Source organism: Marmota monax, unplaced genomic scaffold, assembly GCF_021218885.2.
Source record: "Marmota monax isolate L192 unplaced genomic scaffold, Marmota_monax_Labrador192_F-V1.1 WCK01_AAM20220418_F8-fsc00157, whole genome shotgun sequence".
In the NCBI taxonomy this organism is placed as follows: domain Eukaryota; kingdom Metazoa; phylum Chordata; class Mammalia; order Rodentia; family Sciuridae; genus Marmota; species Marmota monax.
In genome coordinates, this window is record NW_026694573.1 from 689,575 (window position 1) to 715,458 (window position 25,884).

At 41.8% G+C, this 25,884-nt stretch overlaps 1 long non-coding RNA gene across 1 annotated transcript; it reads left to right on the forward strand.

Annotated features, from left to right (window-relative positions):
• Positions 1 to 216: 216 nt before the first annotated feature.
• On the forward strand, positions 217 to 16,508 carry LOC131423274 (uncharacterized). The gene is made up of 3 exons (XR_009224617.1): positions 217 to 452; positions 11,877 to 12,082; positions 16,237 to 16,508. It is a non-coding gene; the product is annotated as an uncharacterized LOC131423274 (long non-coding RNA).
• The last annotated feature ends 9,376 nt before the right edge of the window (positions 16,509 to 25,884 follow it).

Sequence of the window (25,884 nt, forward strand, 5' to 3'; positions counted from 1 at the left end):
TCTATTCTCTCCAGACCCCCATTTGCATCTATCTGTGCAACCACCTTCTGCATCTAGCCAACCTGGGGGAAATACAAGTGTGGTTAGCATGGTTTCACCTGGCAGAGGGATCCGCCTCATCTTCTGGGGGGACAAAGCCCTGTCTGTCCTCATGTCCTGCCACAATGACTTCAATACAATACAATACAAACATCTGTCTCCTACAGATTGCTGAGCATTTTATCTTCTTCCTGCAATCCAGCTCCTAGCCCATACCCATGGTTTATGCACATGGGTGGCTAGAAGAAGAGGAGGCAACAGAGAGCCCAAAAAACAATGTGTGGTTACTCCTGGGAGACTGCAGGTTGCCAACTGGGAGACAAAGAGCACCAGTGGAGGCTTGGCGGCTGGGAGCAGCAGACAGCAGGGGCTATGGCCAAGAATACTGGCATGAGAATCAGCCTCTGGAGCAGGTATGGACTTCAAATGTTTAGTTTGGATGAGAAGAGAAACAAGGGAATAGACCCAAAAGCTGTAGGCTGAGTACAGGACTCTGCATGAGAGACCTCCCAACCTCTGATAGAGTGTGGCCATTTCAGATCCCCAACCTCCAAAGCCACAATTCTAGGTGATAAGACATGTCCAATAAGTACAACACATCCCACAAATCTGGCAGATCCTGCTTTGGAGCCAGAGGAGGCAGAGGCTGTGCCAGGTGATGGCATCAGGGAAAGGTCCCTGGACACAAGGGAACTGTCTAGGCCATTTTCTGTTACTATAACTGAATGCCACAGATTGGGTAATTTATAAAAAGAGAGGTTTGGGCTGGGGCTGTAGCTCAGTGGCAGAGCGCTTGCCTATAGCTCAGTGGCAGAGCGCTCACCTAGCATGAGTGAGGCACTGGGTTTGATCCTCAGTATCACATAAAAATAAAAAAAACAAATACAATAAAGGCATTCTGTCCATCTACAACTATAATTTTTTTTTTTAAAAAAAGAGAGGTTTATTCAGTTTACACTTAAAAGCTAGGAGATCCAAGATCAAGGGACTATTTATGTTAAGGGCTTCTTGCAAGCAGGGCCTCTCTGCAGAGTCCCACAGTGGTTCAGGGAATCACATGGTAAGAGAGGGGCAACCAAGGGACAGAGATAAACTGACTTTTATAACTCGAAGTACTGAGATAACCAACTAACTCATTAATGTATAGATAGATTTTTAAAATATTTTTAGTTGCCAATGGACCTTTATTTTATTTATTGATATGTGGTGCTGAGGATCGAACTTGGTGCCTCACACATGCTAGGCAAGCGCTCTGCCACTGAGCCACCACTCCAGCCCCTAAGTAGATCTTACCACTTCTTAATACCCCCATATTAAGAGGTGATGATCCAACCTCTTAATACTCCACTTTGGGGATTAAATTTCAACAGGAGTTTCAGTGGAAGCTATTAAGCCATGGCAGGAGCCTAGGAGAGAAGAAGGCATACTGTGGGCAGGGAGCACCATGGCCAGAGGAGCAGGTGCTGAGCAAATGGAGGGCCCTAGGCCTATCTAAGGAGGTGCATACACACCTTTGGTGAAAGAGATCAGAACAGTTTTGTGGGGGAGTAATACAATCACACCTATGGGAGAATGATGTGGAGTCAGCAGATGGATGGCTGGTAGTAAAGGAGAGATTGAAAGGTCAGTGTGCCCCAAAGGAAGGCTGGTAAGCAAGCAGGGAGGGCAGAGGCAGATGGTCAGGTGCCGAGTGAAGACACAGCCATGAAGCAATTACAGCAACTGGCTCCATTCAGTCCATGGTTTACACACTCACTGGCTGTGACCATAAATTAAAAAGGGAAATTGCAGGCTTTGGGGCTACACAGCAGCTCTGACTTCTCCACCCTCTCATGGGGCCCCCTCCCATGAACACCCTGTCCACCCAGCTCCAGAGGATGAAGATGAGGCTGCAGATTCTAGATGGCCCCTACAGGTGCCTCATTACTGTGTATGGAGCCCTTGTATATGGAGAAGTACCTCCCAGCCTCCCCAACAGGTTCCTGCTGGTTGAGGGCCAGCCTCCAACCTCAGGTGTGTGGAAACACGCAGAACCATGTTGCAATTCATTTCTTTAGCAATGACAACTGGAGAGAGCTTGGCAAAGATTGGGGGCAGAAGATAATTGGGCTCCTTCACTAGGATGTTCATTTCACTGGGGGAGGGAGATCAGCAGGCAGCCATCCTTCAGAGCGCTTTGTGTAAGACAACAAAACTGTATGGAGCCTCTTATAGGCCATGTATCATGTAGGGTGCTGTGGGGCTCCAAGAAGAAGGGCAGGCTCTTGCTTCAGGGTCGGTTCCAGGAGAGGAGCCTGAAGAAAGGGAGGTGTGCTTTGCAGGGATATAGAGTTAGCAGATTGCCTGTGAGCAGAACCCAGAGCTGGTTGTAGGGTAAGGGGTCAGCAGGGGACATGAGGGCAGTAGGGAGGGGCAAGGATTGAGCTCAAAGGAATATGAATTCAATGCTGTTTCCTTAAAGTATGGCTTAAAAGCTTAAAATCTTTTATAACACCCATATTCTGCTTTTGAGCTCCTTCCTGATGGATCCCTCTGAAGGTGGCCCCAGACTTTTCAATTTTTGTTTAAATGTGGATGCTGGCTTATTGCAGTGAAGTGAATAGTGTGTGTGATTTGGATTCGTTTTGCATGAACCAAATTGGTATCATTGCTCCTTGTGCACTTTATAAAATATTTTTGAAATCAAACTTTTCATTTTGGAATAAGATAGATCCTCACATAGTTGTAAAAAATAAGAGCGGTGCCTTGTACGCTTTACCAGTTCCTCCTGATAGTGGCATCTTGCAAAACTGACATACATTACAACCTGGATTCTGACATTGGTGTTGTCAGGTCTAGGACATTTCCATCACAAGGCTTTGTTTGGTTGTCCTTTTATGGTCATGCCTACTTCATATTGCATCACCTTTTTAACCTCCAGTAACAATCTGTTATCCATTTCTATAATTTTATCATTTTAACAATGTTATACAAATAAAAATGGAGCAGGGTGCAGTGGCTCATGCCTGTAATTGCACCTGTTTGAGAGGCTGAGGCAGGAGAATCACAAGTTTAAGGCCAGCCTAGACAGTTGGCAAGATTCTTGTGTCAAAATTTAAAAGTAATAATAATAATAAAAAGGGCTGGGAGTGTTGTTCAGTGGTAGAGTGCCTCGGTTTCAGTATCCAGTATTGCCACACACACACACACACACACCAAAAAAAAAAAAAAAAGGAATAAGATAGTATGGGATCTTTGGGAATAGGTGTGTGTGTGTGTTTACTGGGGATTGAATGCCACATCCCCAGCTATTTTTTATTCTTATTTTGAGTCATTTTGAAACAAGGCCTCTAAATTGCCTAGGCTGACCTTGAACTTGCTATCCTCTTGCCTCAGACTCTTGAGTAACTGGTATTACAGATATGTGCTACCACACCCAGCTGGGATATGCTTTTTTCACTCAGCATGACTCCCTGGAGGATTCATCTAGGTTGTTGAAAGTATCAATAAATAATTTGTTTTTTATTTCCATGTTCAAATTCTGTATTTTTTGTGTTATATTTACTCCTAAGCAATACATTTTTGAACAATTTTAAATGGAATTGTATTTTTAATTTCAATGTCCATGTGTTTACTGATAGCATATAGAAACAGAATTGAATTTTGAATGTTTATCTTATATCCTGCAACCTTGATAAACTCACTTATTAGTTCTAGGAGGGTTTTCTATGTACATAATCATGTCATATGCAACAGGGTGTGATGTTATGATATGCAGTTTGTTTTTATCCACAGTTCCTGGCTCATAGTACCCACAGCCTTGTTATTTATTAAGTGACTAGAATAATGTTGGGGTGTTTTAGACCTTAGAAAGCAGTGTCAGTCTCTCTTTCTGACCTTCTCTTATCCTCCTTTCACATGCTCTTTTCTCCTAAGGAAGTGCAGGGAAACGAGAATTTCTAGACAATAAGACCCCCATTTCAGAAGGGGTCCTGACCTATACTCGGGGAATGCTGCACAGAGAAGTCAAGAAGAATCTGAACAGACAGGCCTTGCTGGGTTTTCCCCACCCAGTCTATTAGCATTAGATCTGAGTTCTGAGAGCTTCTGGATGACTGAACACATGGAGATTCCTGGAGGGTGGCCTGCCTGAAGAGGGGGCAGAAGCTCTGCACCCTTCCCTCATATTTTGCTCTAAGCATTTCTTCATCTGTATTCTTCATAATATCTTTTATGATAAATGAGTAAGTGAGAAGTAAGGGTTTCACTATGTTTTGTGAGCTGCTCAAGCAAATTAATTGAACCCAAGGTGAGGGTTTTAGGAACTCTGATTCATAGGCAGTCTGTCAGAAGGACAGGTAAAACAACCTACAGCTTGTGATTGGCATATAAGGTGTGTGTGTGTGTGTGTGTGTGTGTGTGTACAGTCTTGGGGACTGAGCCTTCAGTTTGTGGGACCTGATGTTATCTCCAGGTTGATAGTGTCAGAATTGAATTGGATTAGAGGACACTCACTAATGTCTGCTGTAGAATTCATTGCTTGCCTGTTGGTGGGGGAAAATCCACAGACCTTTTGGGTTCAGAAGTGATCTGTGTTATGAGTATATAGAAGAAGAAACTGAGTCTAGATCTGTGTTATGAGTATATAGAAGAAGAAACTGAGTCTAAATTGGAAGGTTTTATTTTTCTATTCATAGGTGCAGTTCTATTCCTATCTACATGCCTTCTAATTCCTTTTCTTGCCTTATTGCACTGGCTAGAACATCCAACAATATGTTGAATAATAGGGGTAAGAGGAGTGGGGCCTTGCTCTTGATCTCAGAAGGGAAGTACTTAGTTTTCACAATTAAGTATCATGTTAGCTATGTAACATGTATAAGTATTTTGTAGATATTCTTTACCAAGTTGACAAACTTTCTCCTTTATTTCTATTCAAAAAATTTTTCTCATGAATGGGTATTGAATTTTGTCAAATGATATGATTATATGATTTTTTATTTGATTTATGATTATTGATATGATTATATGATTTTTCTTCTTTTACGTATCAATATGGTGAATTTCATTGATTGCTTTTGGAATATTTCATTAACCCTTCATCTCAGAAATAAGCATCACCTGGTCATGGTATATAATTATTTTTATGTATTATTGAATTCTACTTGCTAATACTTTGTTAAAGATTTTGTATCTATGTTCATGAGGAATATTGATTTTTTTTTTCTATTTTGTATTATCTTTGTCAGTTTTGGTATCAGGGTAATTTTAGCTACCTCAAACAAATTGGGAAGTGTTCCCTCTTTTCCTATTTTCTAGAAAAGAAATGGTGAATTCTTATTCAAAGATTTGGTAGAGGGCTGGGGATGTGACTCAAGCGGTAGCGCGCTCGCCTGGCATGCGTGCGGCCTGGGTTCGTTCCTCAGCACCACATACAAAAAAAACCAAAGATGTTGTGTCCGCCAAAAACTAAAAAATAAATATTAAAAAAAATTCTCTCTCTCTCTCTCTCTCTCTCTCTCTCTCTCTCTCTCTCTCTCTCTCCTCTCTCTTTAAAAAAAAAAAAGATTTGATAGAGTTTCTCTTTAATCCTGATGAGCCTGGAGATTTCTCCTTTGGGAATTTTAAGATGAAAAATTCACTTTCCTCAGTAGAGCTCTTCAAATTATATTTTTAGACTTGGTGAGTTGTATTTTTCGAGGAATTGGTTTATTAATCCAACTTATCAAATTCGTATAATGTGTGTAGTATAAGGTCATAGTGATATTGTTATTCTTGATAACAATAATTTGTGTCTTATTTTTTGTTACTGTTGCTAAAGCCTTTTCAATTATTAATCTTTTCAAAGAACCAGCTGTCTTAAAAATTGATTTTCCTTATTTTTGTTGTGAATTTTAATGATATTTGCTTTTTATATTTATTATTTTCTTCCTTCAGCTTGAATCCAATTTACTTTGTTCTTCTTTTCCTATCATCTTGAGGTTTGTGTTTAGATGATTGATTTGAGACTTTTCTTCTTTTCTAGTCTTATCCTGGAACAATCTTAACAATTTGCTAAAACTTGAAATCACACAGAGTGTGTTCTCTACCAACAATGGATTCAAAGTATAAATCAATAACAGAAAGAAAATAGAAAAATCTCCAGATACTTGGGCACTAAATAGCATAGTTATATGTAATCTGTGGATAAGAGAAATCTCAAAGGAAAATTTAAAAATATAGTAAACTGAATGAAAATGAGATACAACATGCCAAAACTTGTGATACACAGGAGAAACAGTGCTGAGAGAGGGGAATAATAGCATTAAATACACATATTAGAAAAGAAATCTTCTGATGTTTTTTCATACATGATATCCAGAGTTTTTGGTTATACTTAGTGAAAAGAATAGGGGGAAGTACTACTCCATTTTCCCAGAAGTAGAAATCCCTGTATTTTTATTTTTTAACAATTTCTTGTGGGTGCCTCTTAGTACCATAATGCTATGTGGCTGGGTTTGAGAATTGTGCCTAGACATGCTGTGGCTGCCTCTCCATCACCTGAAAGGTCCCCAGTTTCTTCTGTAATTGGGATGGTAGAGGACTACTTCTAGATCTGAACTAAGATGCCTGTCAGGGCCTTGCAGAGATCAAGGACTCAAGAATATGGGGTCTGGGAGTCTAACTTGAGGCTCTAGGGATAGTAGTCTCCTGTAGGCCACTCTGCCCCCTGGTGGCATAGCTTGACTACAAACAGGCTAGGGTTCTGGCCAGGGCTCTTGGTCCCCAGGCCTGTGGGCTAGAGTCCTCTGGAACAGGTACTAGGGGTGAAAATGAGAGATAAACATAAAAGGGTGAAGGTGCATGCAGAGCAAGTAACAGTAATCCTTCTTTATGGTTTTGTTTTCCATTGTTTAAATTACCTGCAATTACCTTGGTCCAAAAATATTAAACAAAAATTTCAGAAATGGACAATTTATAAGTTTTAAATGCTTTTTTATTTTTTGATGGTGTTGGGATAGATCCCAAGGCCTCATGTATACTGAGCACACAATGTATCACTGAGCTACACTTTCAGGTTCATTTGTACTATTTTATTAGTTTTCACTGTTAATCTCTTACTGTGCCTAATTTTTTGTTAAACTTCATCATAAGCATGTATGCATAAGAAAAAAACATAGTATGCATAGAATGTTTACTATCAACAGTTTTAGGCATTCTTGGAATATCCTGGAATGTATCCCCTGTGGATAAGGAGGAACTACTGTATGTACTTTCTAGGAAAACTCCCCTCCCTTCATACAGGAAACCCCCAACCTGTCACAGAGATCATCTATTCAGGTGATAGAATGCTAGATGGCGTAAAATTTTCTCAGAATACAGGGTGTTAGAACTGAGCATGCCTTTCTAGGCACTCAGTCCAACTGGAGCCTAGAGAGGAGTAGTGTCTTAGTCTGTTTGGGCTGCTGTGACAAAATACCATCAGCTGGATGGCTTAAGCAACAGAAATTTATTTCTTAAAGTTCTGGAGGCTAGAAGTCTGAGATCAGAGTGTGAACATGATCGTGTTCTAGATAGGGCCCTGTTCCAGTTGCAGATGACTGACTTCTTATTGTATCCTCATATGGTGGAATGCAGAGAGAGCTTTTAAAAGGGCACTAATGCCATTCACGAAGGCTCTGCTCTCATGTACTACTCACCCTCCAAAAGTTTTACCTCCTGACACAATCATATTAAGTGTTAGGTTTCAATATAAGAATTTTAGGAAGATACAAACATTCAGTCCACAAGAGGCAGAGCTGACTCTCAGAGATTTCTTGGACTCAGGATTCCAAATGTGGTCATGTGCCTGAGTGTTCTGCAAACACTCCTGGGAGTCAGGGCTCCTTAGCATCTTGCCTACACGCTGTGGTTCTTAGAAGATGGGACCTGGCCCATTGGGCAGTTGGGGGACATAGACAGAAAACTGTTTTAAATAGTGTCAAGAATGATGGAAGTGCGAGGATGCTGTCTCAGTCTGTTTCCTGTAGACTGGGAAATTTATAATGACCAGAAATTTATTGGCTCACTCATCGGTAGACTGGGAAGACCAAGAACAAGGTGTGGGCATCTGGCAGGGACTTTCTTGCTGCATCTTGCTTGCTCACACAGTGAAAGGCATCACATTGTGACAGGGAAAAGAGAAAAAAAATTAAAAAAAATATATATATATATATGAAAAAGAGAGAAAGAGAGGGCAAGAAGGATGAACCTACTTCTTCTGAGAATAATGGTGTCACTCATCCATGAAGTCAGTCAGGCCTAATCACTTCTTGAAGTCCCACCTATTCATACTGTCGCATGGCAATTAAATTTCAATGTAAGTTTTGGAGGGGACATTTAAACCTTACCATTCCATCTTTGGCTCCCCCAAACTCATGTCCTTCATACATAAAAATAAACATTATTTGCATCCTTCTAGCTCCAAAAGTCTCTACTCATTCCAAAAGTAACCTAGAAGTCTGATGTCTCATCTAAATCAGAAATGGATGAGACCCAAGTGTGATTATCCTGAGGCAAATCCCCCTCCTGCTGAGAGTTTATGAAATCAAACAAGTTACATGCTTCCAAATACAGTGTGAGATAGGCATGAGGTAGACATTCCCATTCCAAAAGGGAGAAATGGGAAGAAAGGAGTAACCGGTCCCAAGGAAGTCCAAAACCCAACCAGTCCTGTCCCACATCCTGAACACCCTGCATGCAACAGGGGTTGGGTCCCCGAGGCCTCGAGTAACCTAGCACCTGTGACTTTGCTGGGCTTATCCCAAGCAAGTTTGAGGTTCTGCCTACAGGTCTACAAGATTGGTGTTGCACACTGGGGGCCCTTCAGTCCTGGGGTCTCCATGGTGTCCCATTCCTACAGTTCCGCTAGGCATTGCTCTAGTGAGTACCTGTGTAGTGGTTGTGCCCCTGCAACTGGTCTCTGGGCCCCCAGACTGTAACATCGTTGAAACCTAGGTGCCAGAGCTGTCTCCATAGCTACCGAATTCTGCAATCCTGCAGAGTTAGCAACACATGCTGACTCACCACGTGCATCTGCCTCCAAGTGTTGGTCTGAGCTGTACCTGGGGCCACATGAGCCACAGCTGGAACAGCCAAGGGGCACTGAACCAGAATGTGGGGAGCAGAATCCCAAGGTGGATGGAGGGGGCTACACTCTGTTCCCCCCAACTACTCTTCCCACAAGGACCTGTATCTCTGAGACTGAAACAGGAGTGGAAGCCTCAAAGATGTATAAAATGTCTTTGGGGACTTTCTCACGTTGTCTTGATGGGTAGCATTTGGCTTCCTTCTATCCATACTGATCTCCTTAGCCACAGCTGTGGCTACACCTTTTGTTTCTCTTCTAGACAGGGTGTTTTGTTCTTTACATGGCCAGGCTAGGGATTTTCCATATTTTTACAGTCTCCTTCCCTTTTTAAAAATATTTTAAAGTTGTCGATGGACCTTTATTTTATTTATTTGTATGTGGTGTCGATATTTGAACCTAGTGCCTCATGCATGCCAGGCAAGCTCATTACCACTGAGCCACAACCCCAGCCCTCCTTCCCTTTTAATTATAAATTCCATCTCTACATAATTTCTCTCTTCTTCCATTTCAAGCCATATGTTCCTCAAGGGCTTTTCTGCTTAGATATCTTTTTACTATTGACAAAGATTCTGCCCATTACTCACATTCACCTCAAGGTTCCTGCTATCTGTTAAGCTCAGGAATTGAAGAAATGCCAGAAAAGTTTCAGTAAAGGATTGGTCCAGGTCCCAGTGGTAAAACTGAGGGAAAACTTGAGTAAACCCTCAGGCTTGCTTTTAGTTGCTTGCTTTTATCAATAGTTCTATGTGAGGCACGTAGCTCAGTGGTAGAGTACTTGCCTAGCATGTGTAGAGGCCCAGCACCACAACAAAAGAAAAACTATATCACAATTTTAGAGGTCATGTAGCTAACTACATATAACACCTCTGACATATTGGTCATGAGGTAGTGGTTGCCTAAATTGTTTTTTTGTGAACTTGGAGCTACTTCAAGCTAGGTGAAACCAATCCCTTTCATTTGGGCTTGCACAAATGTTTGATGATGACCTTCTCATGCCAGAGGGCCAAAAGCTGCATCTTCAGAGCATGCTAATGCTTCCATTTTCTGAACATGCATCCTATGAAGAACCCTAAAATTTGATTATGCACGTGCAAACTATAACAGCAAAGTGGCTGCCTTCAAGTGACACTCCCTTTCCTGGGAAACAAAGGAAAACTTCGCTTTTCCTCACTTCCAATTACCTTGCCCAAGTCTCAAACTTCCCTGCTTCTTTATCCCCTAAGTATCCCTAGACCCAACACTTGGGGAGGTGGATTTGAGACTTGAGGTTCCTATGTCATATTTGGCTGCCTTGTGAACAAATTATGTCTCTTTTGCAAACCCATTGCTTCAGTGATGACATACTGTGTGGCAGGCAAAATGAGCTTCATTGGACTACAACGCCAACACCTAGGGCTTGAGTCTGGTCATGATCATAAGACAACAGAGTTAAACTCTTCTGTCCATGCCATTGGCTTCTCTGTTTTTGTTCATTAAAAACATTTGATTGGGCTGGGGTTGTGGCTCAGCGGTAGAGCGCTCACCTTGCAAGCGCGAGACCCTGGGTTCGATCCTCAGCATCACATAAAAATAAATGAATAAAATAAAGGTATTGTGTCCAACTACAACTAAAATACAAGTTAAAAAAAAACATTTGATAGCCAGGCACAGTGATGCATGCCTGTAATCCCAGCAGCTCAGGAGGCAGGAGGATGGCAAGTTCAAAGCTGGCCTCAGCAACTCAGCAAGACCCTGTCTCTAAATAAAAATAAAAAGGGACTGGGGATGTGGCTCAGTGGTTAATCACCCCTGGGTCAAATCACTGGTACCCATCCCCCCAATTTTTTAATAATATTGAGTAATAGCAAAATTGATGAGCAAATGTTTCATTTGATAAATTGGGGGGGTAAGAGTGCAATTGACATGAACATTATTGATGGATATTATACATAGACAACCCCTGGGACCTTGCCATTGTGATTCTCAATTTTTTGCCTATAGGAAAACTCCCGCTGTTACAAGAATCCTAGCTGGGAGGGGGCTTGACTTCAGTGAGTCCTGACAAACCAGGCCTGGTCACTTGTCCCAAAGAAATCAAACATAAATGTAATTGTGAAAGTCAAGAAAAGGAATTTACTTAATGTAGATATACTGGGAAGACAAGGAGGACATGGGAGGGTCAAACATCCTCAACCCAATCTTCAGGGGTACTGACCTTAGTTTCAGATTTAAATAAAGGAATAACTGGGACAGGGGGCAAGAAGTCTTGATCAAACTGGTCTGGTTGATCATTTTCTCAGGTGGGGGTTCTAGAAGCCTTCAGGGAAGTCTTATCCCTTGAGGGGGAAATTCAGTTCCTATGAGATAGATGATCATACCTGCTTGGGGGCAGTCTTAGTTCCTGTCACAGGATAACTGTTTGGACTTAGTGGGACAGTCACTTCCTGGAGTGATCTGCCTGTAAGACTTTCTGCTCCTGGATAGTTTAAGGACATTGACTAGATACTTCTAGGCTCTGCTCTGGGGGGTCTTGAATAGGACATTGTAGAAGGTGTCAATTCACAATCTGTTGATTGTGTCAAAATACCTTGGCATCTTCAGCCTTGAAAGAGGGGGAAGCTCATCAGCTTCAGATGAACATTCCTTAAATGATTAACCTACCTCTGGGCAGAGTTAAGTAGGAATCTGACCCAAAGTTTAAGGTAATAAAGAAGACAAATACAAAATGAAGGCAGAGGCAAAGCTTTTAATTCCACTTTTACTTTCCCATCAGATATCTTCAGGCCTGAATAATGAGTCAGTGTTATAAGCAAAAGGAGCCTCTAAGTCCCTGTCTTGCCACGTGTACATAAGGAAGAAAAACAAGGATGAGCCTGGCAGCATTGTTTTTAAGATTGTCTCTGTGGATGCCTTCTGAGTGTCTACACATGGAGTAAGGAAAATGAAAAACCATGTGTCCACATCTTGGAACATTATGAAGTAAGGAAAAGAATGAGCCAGCCACATGCCTGGTCATGGGAATATACTAAGACACATTAGAGTGGAAAACTGGTAGGCCACAGGATACCATGTGTGGTGTGATGCTATTTATATAAAAATAAAAGGCAATTTCCAATTATATTTTCATTTAAATATGGAAATGAGGAGGGAAAGACCTGCAAGGCCATGCACCAATCTGATGGTGGCAGGTGAGAAATATTGGGTGAGAAGAGCCAACAGTATCACTGGAAAATGTCGATAATATGATGTTACATAGGGAAAAGCAGACATAGAGAAAATTGCGCCAAACATCTGACCTTACACATGGGAGACTGTGTATTGAGGGTGCTTTGTGACCAGGGTGTTTGCCCTGAGGTTCCAAATCTGCAAGTCTGGGTGGACTTGGCCATGCCAGATGGAAGTGTATCCCTACCCAGTAATTCTGACACACCCAGGTTCTTGGGATTGTAATGCTTTCTTGCTACCAGCTAGCATCACTTTTATAATCACAGAAAAAATTCTTTTAAAAATAGAAGGCAAAAGACAGGTATGGTGGCACATGCCTGTAATCCCAGTGACTTGGGAATCTGAGGCAGGATTCCAAGTTCGAGGCCAGTCTGGTCAACTTAGTGAGACTGTCTCAAAACAAAAAGAATTGGAGGGCTGGGGATGTGGCTTAAGCGGTAACACGCTTGCCTAGCATGTGCGAGGCGCTGGGTTCAATCCTCAGCACCACATAAAAATAAAATAAAGATGTGTCCACCGAAAAGTGAAAAATAAATATTTAAAAAATTCTCTTTCTCTCTCTTCTCTCTTTCTCTCTTTAAAAAAAAAAAAAGAAAGAAAGAAAAAAAAGAACTGGAGCTTTAGCTCCGTGGTAAAGTGTCCCTGGGTTCAATCCCTAGTACAAAAAGAAGGAGGAGGAGGAGGGGGGGAGGGGTAGGAGGAATAGGAGGAGAATGTCATCAGAAAAATATTTGTTTCTTCTTCAGTGGTACTGCCAGAAAAATACTTGTTTCTTTCTCAACTGGGCTGTCTCTCTTCCTCTAGTCTCAGCCATGAGTGCTATGGCATGATGGCTGGGAAGGGGGGCCAGGGAGTGGCCAGGATCCTTCCAGGGCATGCCCCCAATGACCTAAATTCTTCTCACTATTCCTTACCTAAAATTTCCACAACCTTCTAGTACCACCACAGGCTGGTGACCAACTCTTCAACACATAGGCCTTTAGAGGACTCTCCAGATCCAAACTATAGTTGGAGTACTGCCCTAAGGGGCTAAGTTTGTGGCAATTTCTTATGCAGCAGTGGATAACTAATACACATTCTTAATTGAATGACCACAAATACAATTCAATTTTGTTTTGCTTGATCTCCATTGGTGTGTGCAGTGAATCGGCAGGGGGATCCCCTTCTTGCTGGAAGGAATGGGGTCTCTAGCTCCCCGTTCTCCCTGCCTAGAACCTACTTTGCATTCTAGCCCTCCTTATCCTATACTTCGTTGTCACATATCATGGGCTAGAGAAAGAGGAAAAATTAACCATAAGAGGAACAATTTTATCCACGTTTCAACTCAAAATCTAAATGAATAAAAATAGACATCCCATTAAGTGACTTTGTCTTTAAAGAGGAAGGCTGGGGGTGGGAACAGGGTTGATTTTAGACTACAGACATGCCAGGAACTCCAGGATGTTCCCACGATACAGACTGCATTTGTTAAAAATACCTTCAATACCAAAAATTACAAAGCGTGTAACTAATCCTGTTCCTTAGAGCCAAGAAAAACACACCCAAGTCAAACACAATGTATGGCTGAAAGAGAGGGATTTCCACTAAGAAGAGAAACGTGCAACCATCCTTACATGCCAGACTGGCACCTGATGTCATGGGTGCTGTCCCTGCACCCAGACAGGCAGGCCCAGCTCCTCCTATGGAAAATAAGCTCCGTTGCCTCCAGGGGCTTCTTGGAAGCCCCCGCGATTCTCCATCCTCTGAGCTTCAGGACAAACGGTTTCTCTTCTTAGCAGGACCCTTGCCCAGACAGGGATCATTCAATCCCCAGGAACTCCCAGGGCACCAGGATGGGAATACTCAAAAAAGAAGGCAAATCATTCATCTGCAGCAGGTGTTCAGCCAACATCAGGAGAGAGGTTAGGTGATCACAGAGTAAAAGGAAGCAAAGTGTTCCAGGTGGTGAAAACATCTGCCCATCAGATGTGGTAAAGTAGAAACTCTCATTTAACCTCCTAAGACACCGAGAGGGGGCTGTAAGCACATCTCTCAGACAGAAATGTCAAGGCTCAGGGAATTCTATGGGTTGTCCAAGAAGCCCCAGAGACCAGTGGGTTAAGTGAACATGATCTAGGTCACCATCCTAAGTGCACCTGGTTGGGCCCAGCATTCCTGTTTCCTTTACCAGTTTCCCTCCTGCTTCCCATGGCATGACTTCCTGATGTTTCAGTGGGAGGGTCTGTGCCCTTGTGGGATCCTGCTCCTCTGCTCCTCCACTCCCTTGCTCCCTGCCTAGCTAAGCCTGAGGACACTTCTTTGAAAGCAACTTTTGGAAGAGAACTTATGCCTAGTACTTCCTATTGCTGGTCAACCCCCAACTTCAAGGCCAGATTTCTTTTTTTTTTTTTTATTGGTTGTTCAAAACATTACAAAGCTCATGACATATCATCTTTCATACATTTGATTCAAGTGAGTTATGAACTCCCATTTTTACCCCAAATACAAATTGCAGAATCACATCAGTTACACATTTACATTTTAACATAATGCCATATTAGTGCCAGATTTCTTGCTGTTCTGGAGAGAAGGGTGTGCCAATGCCAGAGAGATTCTCACAGGGACAAGCAGGAATAGCCTGCATGTCAACATTCCCAGAGGTTCCCTACAGAGTGAGGGCAGGGCTGTGACCTCCTGGACCTGCTGTGTGGCCAGGGTGATGCTTACCCCTCCCCCATCTCAGCCAGCTAGCCTCTCTCCCAGCCCCTAGCTTAGCAAACCGGCCTGTTCCTCTGTGTCTGGGACCCACTCACAGCCTTCCAGCCTCTCTGAGTCTCACATTTACTTTTTCTTAAAAAAAAATGCTTTAATAAACTTTATTTTTCAGAGAAGTTTTAGGTTCATAGCAAAATTGAGCAAAACTGACACTTCCTATATGCTCCAAATGTATGTATGCGCAGCTTCTCCCATTAATAACATCCCTCAAGAGTGTGTTACATTGTTACAATGGATGAACCCCTATAGACACATCCTCATCACCCACAGTCCATAGTTTACATGAGTTCACTCTTGGTGTTGCACATTCTAATGAGTTTGTATAAATATATAATGACATATATATATCCACCATTATAGCATGCAGGGTACTGAACTTGTACTACCACTGAGCTTCATGTCTAGCCCTTTTTTATTTTTTATTTTGAAATAGGGTCTTACTAAATTGCCCAGGCTCTCCTTAAACTTGCAAGCATCCTGAGTAGCTGGGATTACAGGGATGTGCCACTATGGCCAGCTATATTAGCCACATAAGTACCAAAGAACAAGAGTAGTAGTTTACATACTGAAAAGTTTTACTGTCTCAAAAATCCCTGGTGCTTCATCTATTTATCCTTTCCTTCGCCTTCCCCCTAACAACCACTGATCTTTTTACTCCCTAATTTTGTCTTTTCCAGAATGTCATGCAGTTGACATCTGAACAGTGTATGTTATTTTCATATTAACTTCTTTTTTTTGAGAACTATTCTTTTATATTTCCTTCACACCTTTTCATGGCTTTGACAGTTCACTTCTTCTTGGTGCTGAAAATATTCCATTGTCTAAGTATACCAGGATTTATTTATTCATTCATCTACTTAAGGATATCTTGGTCACTTCCAAGTTTTGGCAGCTGCCATAAATATCCACGTGTAGATTTTCATGTGGACATAAATAAATTAAGTTTTCAACTCCCTTTGGTAAATACCAAGGAGCAAGATTACTAGATGAGATGATAAAAATACCATTAGCTTAAAAAAAAAAAAAAGGTCTTTGAAAGTGGCGGTGCCATTTTTACATCTACCAACAATGAATAAGAGTTCTTGTTGTTTCATATATATTTACATTTTAAAACAACATTTATTATAATTTTAGTATAAAATCTCTTTTTATAGAAAATCTGAAAACGAAAAGGAAGACATAAAGAACAAAAGGAAAATCACTTATGATCCCGATTCCTTCATTTATTCATTGAAAAAAGAATCATGTGGGATATGCTCCACAGGCCAGGCTGCAGAGACCAGCACAGTCAAATCCTGTCCCTGAGCGACCTGTCTTCAAGTTCAGGAGACCGGCAGACCTTCATAAGCAAATAAGTCATTGCTACAACCCCTGGTGGAGCGTGGAATGTGGACCTGTGCCAAGAGAGAAGGGAAGGAGGGCGGAGTCTCTGGTAAGGCGGGAAAGGGGACGAGCAAGGGGCAGGGTCAAAGCCTAGTTATGCTAAGAAAAATGTATTTTACACAATTGCATGGTTATCGAATGCCTGTGCTACTCCTGGTTTGTACTGACCGGATACAACCACCTCATAGCGTAGTAAACTTCTACCTCGGCTTCCTCCATGCTCACTCCTTTCTCAATGAGTTAGTACTGGGGTCCACCACTACAGGACAAAGGAGACAACCACCGATCTGAGCACAGGCCTGCACTTCCAGAGTATCAATCAAACCAGGACCCCCGAAACTTGGACCTGGAGAATTTCTGAGAAACTTTGACTTGGAGAAAAAAGGGAGGATGGAGTAAGAATAGAGCAGAAAAAGAGGAAATAGAGAAAGGGAGAGGAGGAGGGTGAGGGCCCCCAGTCAAGGGAGAGGGCCCCCAAGCCAAACCCCTAGAAATCCCAGCTGCCTTGGGTCCAGAGGGTCCTAATTCTACCCATACTGTACATCCTGAAAGCCCACCTTATGGCCACAGGCTTCCTGCTGTGCTGCAATGTGACTAAACTGTGGCAGAGCAATCTATGTGATTTAGCCAGTTTCTTTCTGATAGGTGCAGGGAGGTTTCCAATAGCTGGCTATGATAGATGATCAGTGAATGTCCTCATCCACAACTCTATGACCTGCAAGGTGGGTGCACCTGCTAGACAAAAAATGTGCACATTTTTTGATAGGTCTTTATTTTTGTATTTATCTAAATAATCTACATTTTTCTAAGTTCCAGATATCCTTTATTTCTGTTTAGAGAACAAGATTCTTTAGAAGTGAGTCAAAGTGGAGAAAACATCTTTGAGTGTGCATTTCCAAACACCATTTTTTATGGAATTTTCACACACACACACACACACACACACACACAGAGCCATCCTTCTAGGATCCCCCATTGAGACCAAACCCAAAGAAGCTCAATCCCCTTATATACAATAGTATTTGCATATAACCCACATTCTGCTGTGTACTTTAAATCACTCTAGATTACTTATAATACCCAATGCAAAGTTGGTGCTATGCAAATAGTTATACTGTATTTAGGGAACAATGAAAAGAAAAAGTAGGTCTAAACATGTTTATTACAGATGTGATTATTTTCATATGTGATTTTTAAAAAATGTTTATTTTTTAGTTGTAGTTGGACACAATACCTTTATTTTATTTATTTATTGTTATGTGGTGCTAAGGATCGAACCCAGGGCCTCGAACATGCTAGGCGAGCATTCTACTGCTGGGCCACAACCCCAGCCGTCGTATGTGATTTTTAAAAAAATATTTTCTATCTATAGTTGGTTGAGTCTATGGCTATCGAACCTACAGGGCTGACTGTATGTATGAATGGGAGAGAAAATCTGAAATGGAAACCCCAAAACCATACACATCAGCTAGATTTAAAATTATTAAATTTGGTTATACCCACTTCATATCTCTTTTTTTTTTCTTTGCCTGAATTATTTTCTAGCATGGCTCAGATACATTTTATCTCAAAATATTTTGGGATATATGAAAAGAGAAGAATTTTAAAATATTATCACAAAACTGGCATCACACCTGACAAAACACTGAAACATGAATCCTGTCTATCATCTAACATCATCAGCCCTCACAGCATCTTCCTGATAGCTCCCCAGACAACTCTTCCATAGGTTGTGACCATTTTTTTTTAGTTTTATTGATTTTATTTTTTTAAATACCGACAGCAGAATGCATTACAATTCTTATTACACATATAGAGTTCAACTTTCCATATCTTTGTATATAGAGTATGTTTACACCAATCCATGCCTTTTTACATGTACTTTGTTTTTTTTTTTTTGTTTTTTTTTTTAAATTTTTTATTGTGGGTTGTTCAAAACATTACAAATTTCTTGACATATCATATTCCACACTTTGATTCAAGTGGGTTATGAACTCCCACCTTCACCCCATACACAGATTGCAGATTCACATCAGTTACACATCCATTGATTTACAAATTGCCATACTAGTGTCTGTTGTGCTCCGCTGCCTTTCCCATCCTCCACCCTCCCCCCTCCCCACCTCTCCCCTCCCCTCCCCTCCTCTCTCTCTACCCCCTCCACTGTATAACCCTGAGGGTCTCCTTCCATTACCATGCAATTTCCCTTCTCTCTCCCTTTCCCTCCCACCTCTCATCCCTGTTAAATGTTAATCTTCTTCTCCTGCTCTTCGTCCCTACTCTGTTCTTAGTTACTTTCCTTATATCAAAGAAGACATTTGGCATTTGTTTTTTAGGGATTGGCTAGCTTCACTTAGCATAATCTGCTCTAATGCCATCCATTTCCCTGTAAATTCTATGATTTTGTCATTTTTTAATGCAGAGTAATACTCCATTGTGTATAAATGCCACATTTTTTTTATCCATTCATCTATTGAAGGGCATCTAGGTTGGTTCCACAGTCTTGCTATTGTGAACTGTGCTGCTATGAACATCGATGTAGCAGTGTCCCTGTAGCATGCTCTTTTTAGGTCTTTAGGGAATAGACCAAGAAGGGGAATAGCTGGGTCAAATGGTGGCTCCATTCCCAGCTTTCCAAGAAATCTCCATACTGCTTTCCAAATTGGCTGCACCAATCTGCAGTCCCACCAGCAATGTACAAGTGTACCCTTTTCCCCACATTCTCGCCAGCACTTGTTGTTGTTTGACTTCCTAATGGCTGCCAATCTTACTGGAGTGAGATGGTATCTTAGGGTGGTTTTGATTTGCATTTCTCTGACAGCTAGAGATGTTGAGCATTTTTTCATGTACTTGTTGATTGACTGTATGTCCTCCTCTGAGAAGTGTCTGTTCAGGTCCTTGGCCCATTTGTTGATTGGGTTGTTTGTTCTCTTATTGTCTAATTTTTTGAGTTCTTTGTATACTCTGGATATTAGGGCTCTATCTGAAGTGTGAGGAGTAAAGATTTGTTCCCAGGGTGTAGGCTCCCTATTTACCTCTCTTATTGTTTCTTTTGCTGAGAAAAAACTTTTTAGTTTGAGTAAGTCCCATTTGTTGATTCTAGTTATTAACTTTTGTGCTATGGGTGTCCTATTGAGGAATTTGGAGCCCGTCCCCACCGACTGTAGATCGTAGCCAACTTTTTCTTCTATCAGACGGCGCGTCTCTGATTTGATATCAAGCTCCTTGATCCATTTTGAATTCACTTTTGTGCATGGCGAGAGAAAGGGATTCAGTTTCATTTTGTTGCATATGGATTTCCAGTTTTCCCAGCACCATTTGTTGAAGATGCTATCCTTCCTCCATTGCATGCTTTTAGCCCCTTTATCAAATATAAGATAGTTGTAGTTTTGTGGATTGGTTTCTGTGTCCTCTATTCTGTACCATTGGTCCACCCGCCTGTTTTGGTACCAGTACCATGCTGTTTTTGTTACTATTGCTCTGTAGTATAGTTTGAAGTCTGGTATCGCTATACCGCCTGATTCACACTTCTTGCTTAGCATTGTTTTTGCTATTCTGGGTCTTTTATTTTTCCATATGAATTTCATGATTGCTTTCTCTATTTCTACAAGAAATGCTGTTGGGATTTTGATTGGCATTGCATTAAACCTATAGAGAACTTTTGGTAATATCGCCATTTTGATGATGTTAGTTCTGCCTATCCATGAACAGGGTATATTTTTCCATCTTCTAAGATCTTCTTCTATTTCTCTCTTTAGGGTTCTGTAGTTTTCATTGTATAAGTCTTTCACCTCTTTTGTTAGGTTGATTCCCAAGTATTTCATTTTTTTTTGAAGATATTTTGAATGGAGTGGTTGTCCTCATTTCCATTTCAGAGGATTTGTCGCTGATATACAGGAATGCCTTTGATTTATGCGTGTTGATTTTAAATCCTGCCACTTTGCTGAATTCATTTATTAGCTCTAATAGTTTCTTTGTAGAGCCTTTTGGGTCTGCTAGGTATAGAATCATATCATCTGCAAATAGTGATAATTTAAGTTCTTCTTTTCCTATTTTTATGCCTTTAATTTCTTTCGTCTGTCTAATTGCTCTGGCCAGTGTTTCGAGAACTATGTTGAAGAGAAGTGGAGATAGAGGGCATCCCTGTCTTGTTCCAGATTTTAGAGGGAATGCCTTCAGTTTTTCTCCATTCAGAATGATGCTAGCCTGAGGCTTAGCATAGATTGCTTTTACAATATTGAGGTATGTTCCTGTTATCCCTAGTTTTTCTAGAGTTTTGAACATAAAGGGATGCTGTACTTTGTCGAATGCTTTTTCCGCATCTATCGAGATGATCATATGGTTCTTATTTTTAAGTCTATTGATGTGGTGAATAACATTTATTGATTTCCGTATATTGAACCAGCCTTGCATCCCAGGGATGAATCCTACTTGATCATGGTGTACAATTTTTTTGATATGTTTTTGTATCCGATTCGCCAGAATTTTATTGAGGATTTTTGCATCTAGGTTCATTAGAGATATTGGTCTGTAGTTTTCTTTCTTTGAAGTGTCTTTGTCTGGTTTAGGTATCAGGGTGATGTTGGCCTCATAGAATGAATTTGGAAGTTCTCCCTCCTTTTCTATTTCCTGAAGTAGCTTGAAAAGTATTGGTATTAGTTCTTCTTTAAAGGTTTTGTAAAATTCTGCTGTATACCCATCCAGACCTGGGCTTTTCTTAGTTGGTAGTCTTTTGATGGTTTCTTCTATTTCCTCAATTGATATTGGTCTGTTTAGGTTTTCTATATCCTCCTGACTCAATCTGGGCAGATCATATGACTTAAGAAATTTATCTATGCCTTCACTATCTTCTAATTTATTGGAGTATAAGGATTCAAAATAGTTTTTGATTATCTTCTGTATTTCTGAAGTGTCTGTTGTGATATTGCCTTTTTCATCCCGTATGCTAGTAATTTGAGTTCTTTCTCTTCTTCTCTTCGCTAGCATCGCTAAGGGTCTGTCGATTTTGTTTATTTTTTCAAAGAACCAACTTTTAGTTTTGTCAATTTTTTCAATTGTTTCTTTTGTTTTGATTTCATTAATTTCAGCTCTGATTTTAATTATTTCTTGCCTTCTACTTCTTTTGCTGTTGTTTTGCTCTTCTTTTTCAAGGATTTTGAGATGAAGTATGAGATCATTTATTTGTTGGTTTTTTCTTTTTTTAAGGAATGAACTCCAAGCAATGAATTTTCCTCTTAGAACTGCTTTCAATGTGTCCCATAGATTCCAATATGTTGTGTCTGTGTTTTCATTTATCTTTAAGAATTTTTTAATTTCCTCCTTGATGTCTTCTATAACCCATTGATCATTCAGTAACCTATTGTTCATTCTCCAATTGACGTATGCTTTTTCCTTCCTTCTTTTATCGTTGATTTTTAGTTTCATTCCATTATGATCAGATAAGATGCATGGTATTATCTCTACTCCTTTATATTGTCTAAGAGTTGCCCTGTGACATAATATATGATCTATTTTTGAGAAGGATCCATGTGCTGCTGAGAAAAAAGTGTAACTGCTTGATGTTGGGTGGTATACTCTATATATGTCAATTAGGTCTAGGTTATTAATAGTGTTATTGAGTTCTATAGTTTCCTTATTCAACTTTTGTTTGGAAGATCTGTCCAGTGGCGAGAGATGTGTGTTGAAGTCTCCCATGATTATGGTGTGGTGGTCTATTAGACTCTTGAACTTGAGAAGAGTTTGTTTGACGAACATAGCTGCACCATTGTTTGGGGCATAAATATTTATGATTGTTATGTCTTGTTGGTGTATGGTTCCCTTAAGCAGTATGTAGTGTCCCTCTTTATCTCTTTTGATTAACTTTGGCTTGAAATCTATTTTATTTGATATGAGTATGGACACGCCTGCTTGTTTCCGAAGTCCATATGAGTGATATGATTTTTCCCAACCTTTCACCTTCAGCCTATGTATATCTTTTCCTATCAAATGCGTCTCCTGTAGGCAGCATATTGTTGGGTCTTGTTTTGTGATCCATTCTACTAGCCTGTGTCTCTTAATTGGTGAGTTTAAGCCATTAACATTTAGGGTTATTATTGAGATATGGGTTGTTCTTCCAGCCATATTTGTTTATTTCTGTTACTAAACATTGTTTGTTTTCCTCTTTGATTATTTCCCCCCCCCTTTACTGTCCTACCTCCCACTGTTGGTTTTCATTGTTATTTTCCATTTCCTCTTCCTGTAATGCTTTGGCGAGGATGTTTTGAAGAGATGGTTTTCTAGCTGCGAATTCTTTAAACTTTTGTTTATCGTGGAAGGTTTTAATTTCATCCTCCATCCTGAAGCTTAATTTCGCTGGATACACAATTCTTGGTTGGAACCCATTTTCTTTCAGTGTTTGAAATATGTTATTCCAGGATCTTCTAGCTTTCAGAGTCTGTGTTGAAAGATCAGCTGTTATCCTGATTGGCTTACCCCTAAATGTAATCTGCTTCCTTTCTCTTGTAGCTTTTAAAATTCTCTCCTTATTCTGTATGTTGGGCATCTTCATTATAATGTGTCTAGGTGTGGATCTCTTATGATTTTGCACATTCGGCGTCCTGTAGGCTTCTAGGATTTGGGATTCTGTCTCATTCTTCAAGTCTGGGAAGTTTTCTTGTATTATTTCATTGAATAGACTGCTCATTCCTTTGGTTTGGAGCTCTGTACCTTCCTGTATCCCAATGACTCTTAAGTTTGGTCTCTTAATGTTATCCCATATTTCTTGGATGTTCTGCTCATGGTTTCTTAACAGTCTTGCTGAGCTGTCTATGTTCTTTTCCAGTTGAAATACTTTGTCTTCATTGTCTGATGTTCTATCTTCTAAGTGTTCTACTCTGCTGGTAGTATTCTCCATTGAGTTTTTAAGTTGGTTTATTGCTTCCTGCATTTCTAGGATTTCTGATTGCTTGTTTTTTATAACCTCTATCTCCCTGTATAGTTGATCCTTTGCTTCCTGGATTTGTTTGCGTAATTCGTTGTCGAAGTGATCTTTCATTGTCTGATTTTGCTGTTTAATGTCTTCCTTGATACTCCAGATCATCTGAAGCATGTATATCCTGAATTCTTTATCTGACATTCCATCTGCTGCAGCTGTTACCTCTTCTAAAGTTGCGTTGACCTGCATTGCTTGTGGTCCTTTCTTTCCTTGTCTTTTCATACTGCTTGCGTATCTTTCCTGCAGGTGCGGGCGGCGGCTCTGCTCTCTCCTTATTCCAATTGGGGTGTCGTGGCTACCACGCCAGCAGGTCACTGGGCCTGTTCTGCCCCTACTCCAATTGGGGTGACGAGTGTACCACGCCGGCAGGCCACCGGGCCTGATCCGCCTGTCGGTTGCAGGTTTGCCTACCCTGCAGGCGCGGGCGGCAGCTCTACTCTGCCCCTACTCCAAATGGGGTGACGTGTCTGTCGTACCGGCAGGCCACTGGGCCTGTCCCGCTGGTCGGTCGCAGATCTGCCCACCTTTCGGGCACGGGTGGAGGCTCTGCTCTGCCCCTACTCCAATTGGGGTGTCGTGACTACCCCGCCTGCAGGACGCTGGGCCTGTTCCTGGCAAGGGAGGCGACTCTGCTCTGCCCCTACTCCAATTAGGGTGGTGTTTGTACCACGCCGGCAGGCTCCTGGGCCTGATCCACCGGTCTGTTGTAGGTCTGCCTACCTTGAAGGCGCGGGCGGCGGATCTGCCCTGCCCCTCCTACCACGCCTGCGGACCCCTGGGCCTGATCTGCAGGTTGATCACTGGTCTGCTCACCCTGCGGGCACGGGTGGCGGTTCCGCTCCGCCCCCACTCCAATTGGGGTCACGTGACCACCACACCGGCAGGGCCTGATCCGGGCGTGGGAGAAGGATCTGCTCTGCCCCTACTCCAGTTGGGGTGACGTGTGTACCACACTGGCAGGCCACTGGGCCTGACCCGCCAGGCTGTCACAGGTCTGTTTACCTTGCAAGCGCGAAGGGTGGCTCTGCCCTGCCCCTCCTACCACGCTCATGTACTACTGGGTCGTGGGTCTGCCCACCTGGCGGGTGTGGGTGGCGGCTCCGCTCCGCCCCCTCTCCAATTGGGGTCACGCGGTCACCACGCTGGCGAGCCGCTGGGCCTGCTCCGGGGGCTGGCGGCGGCCCGGCTCCTTCCCTCTGGCTCGAGGACAAATTGAGGAGACTCGGGTGACTGAGCCTCACCCCCCTTGCCAGGAGACCAACTGCTTATGTCACCGCTGGTATTGATGAAGATCTCTCCTCCACCGCTTTCTGCTGACATCAGATCTCTGCCATGTTGGTATCCTATGCGAATGGCAGCATTTCGTTCCCCTTGCCGGGCAACCCAAGCAACGGGTGAGTCCTGACCGGCCCTCAGCAGGACCCGGACCGAGACGCAGTTTCCGCGGGCTCCTAGCCCCGGTCCAGGGAAGTTCCGGGAGCCGGAACTCGGCCGCTCCGTGCTTGGTGTAAGTTCCTATAAGTGTAAGCTCCAAGAAGCAGTCCCCGCGGGCTCAGTTCCGGGAGCCGGAATTCGGCTGCTTAGTGCTTGGTGTTTGCTCTGATAGTAGCAGGGTCCAAGAAGCAGCCTCCGCAGGCTCCGCAGCCCTGAGCCCTTTACATGTACTTTGTTTTTTTGCATTACAATTCTTATTACACATATATACCACATTTTTTCATATCTCTATTTGTATATAAAGTATGTTGACACCCAATTCGAGTCTTCATACATGTACTTTGAATAATGATGTCCATCATATTCCACTGTCCTTGCTAATCCCCTGCCCCCTCCCTTTCCTCCCACCCGTCTTCCCTATCTAGAATTCATCTAATCCTCTCATGCTCCCCCTCCTACCCCACTATGAGTCAGCCTCCTTTTATCAAAAAAAGCTAAGCACCGAAAAAACAAATAACCCAATCAACAAATGGGTCAAGGACCTGAACAGATACTTCTCAGAAGAGGATATACAATCAATTAACAAATATATGAAAAGCAATCAGAAAAATGCAAATCAAAACTACTCTAAGATATCATCTCACTCCAGTCAGAATGGCAGCTATTATGAAGAAAAACAACAATAAGTGTTGGTGAGGATGTAGGGAAAAAGGTACACTCATACATTGCTGGTGGGACTGCAAATTGGTACAACCAATATGGAAAGCAGTATGGAAATTCCTTGGAAATCTGGGAATGGAACCACCATTTGACCCAGCTATCCCTCTCCTTGGACTATACCCAAAGGACTTAAAAACAGCATACTACAGGGACAGAGCCACATCAATGTTTATAGCAGCACAATTCACAATAGCTAAACTGTGGAGCTAACCTAGATGCCCTTCAGTGGATAATTGGATAAAAAAAAAGTGTGGCATGTATACACAATGGAATTTTACCCAGCATTAAATGA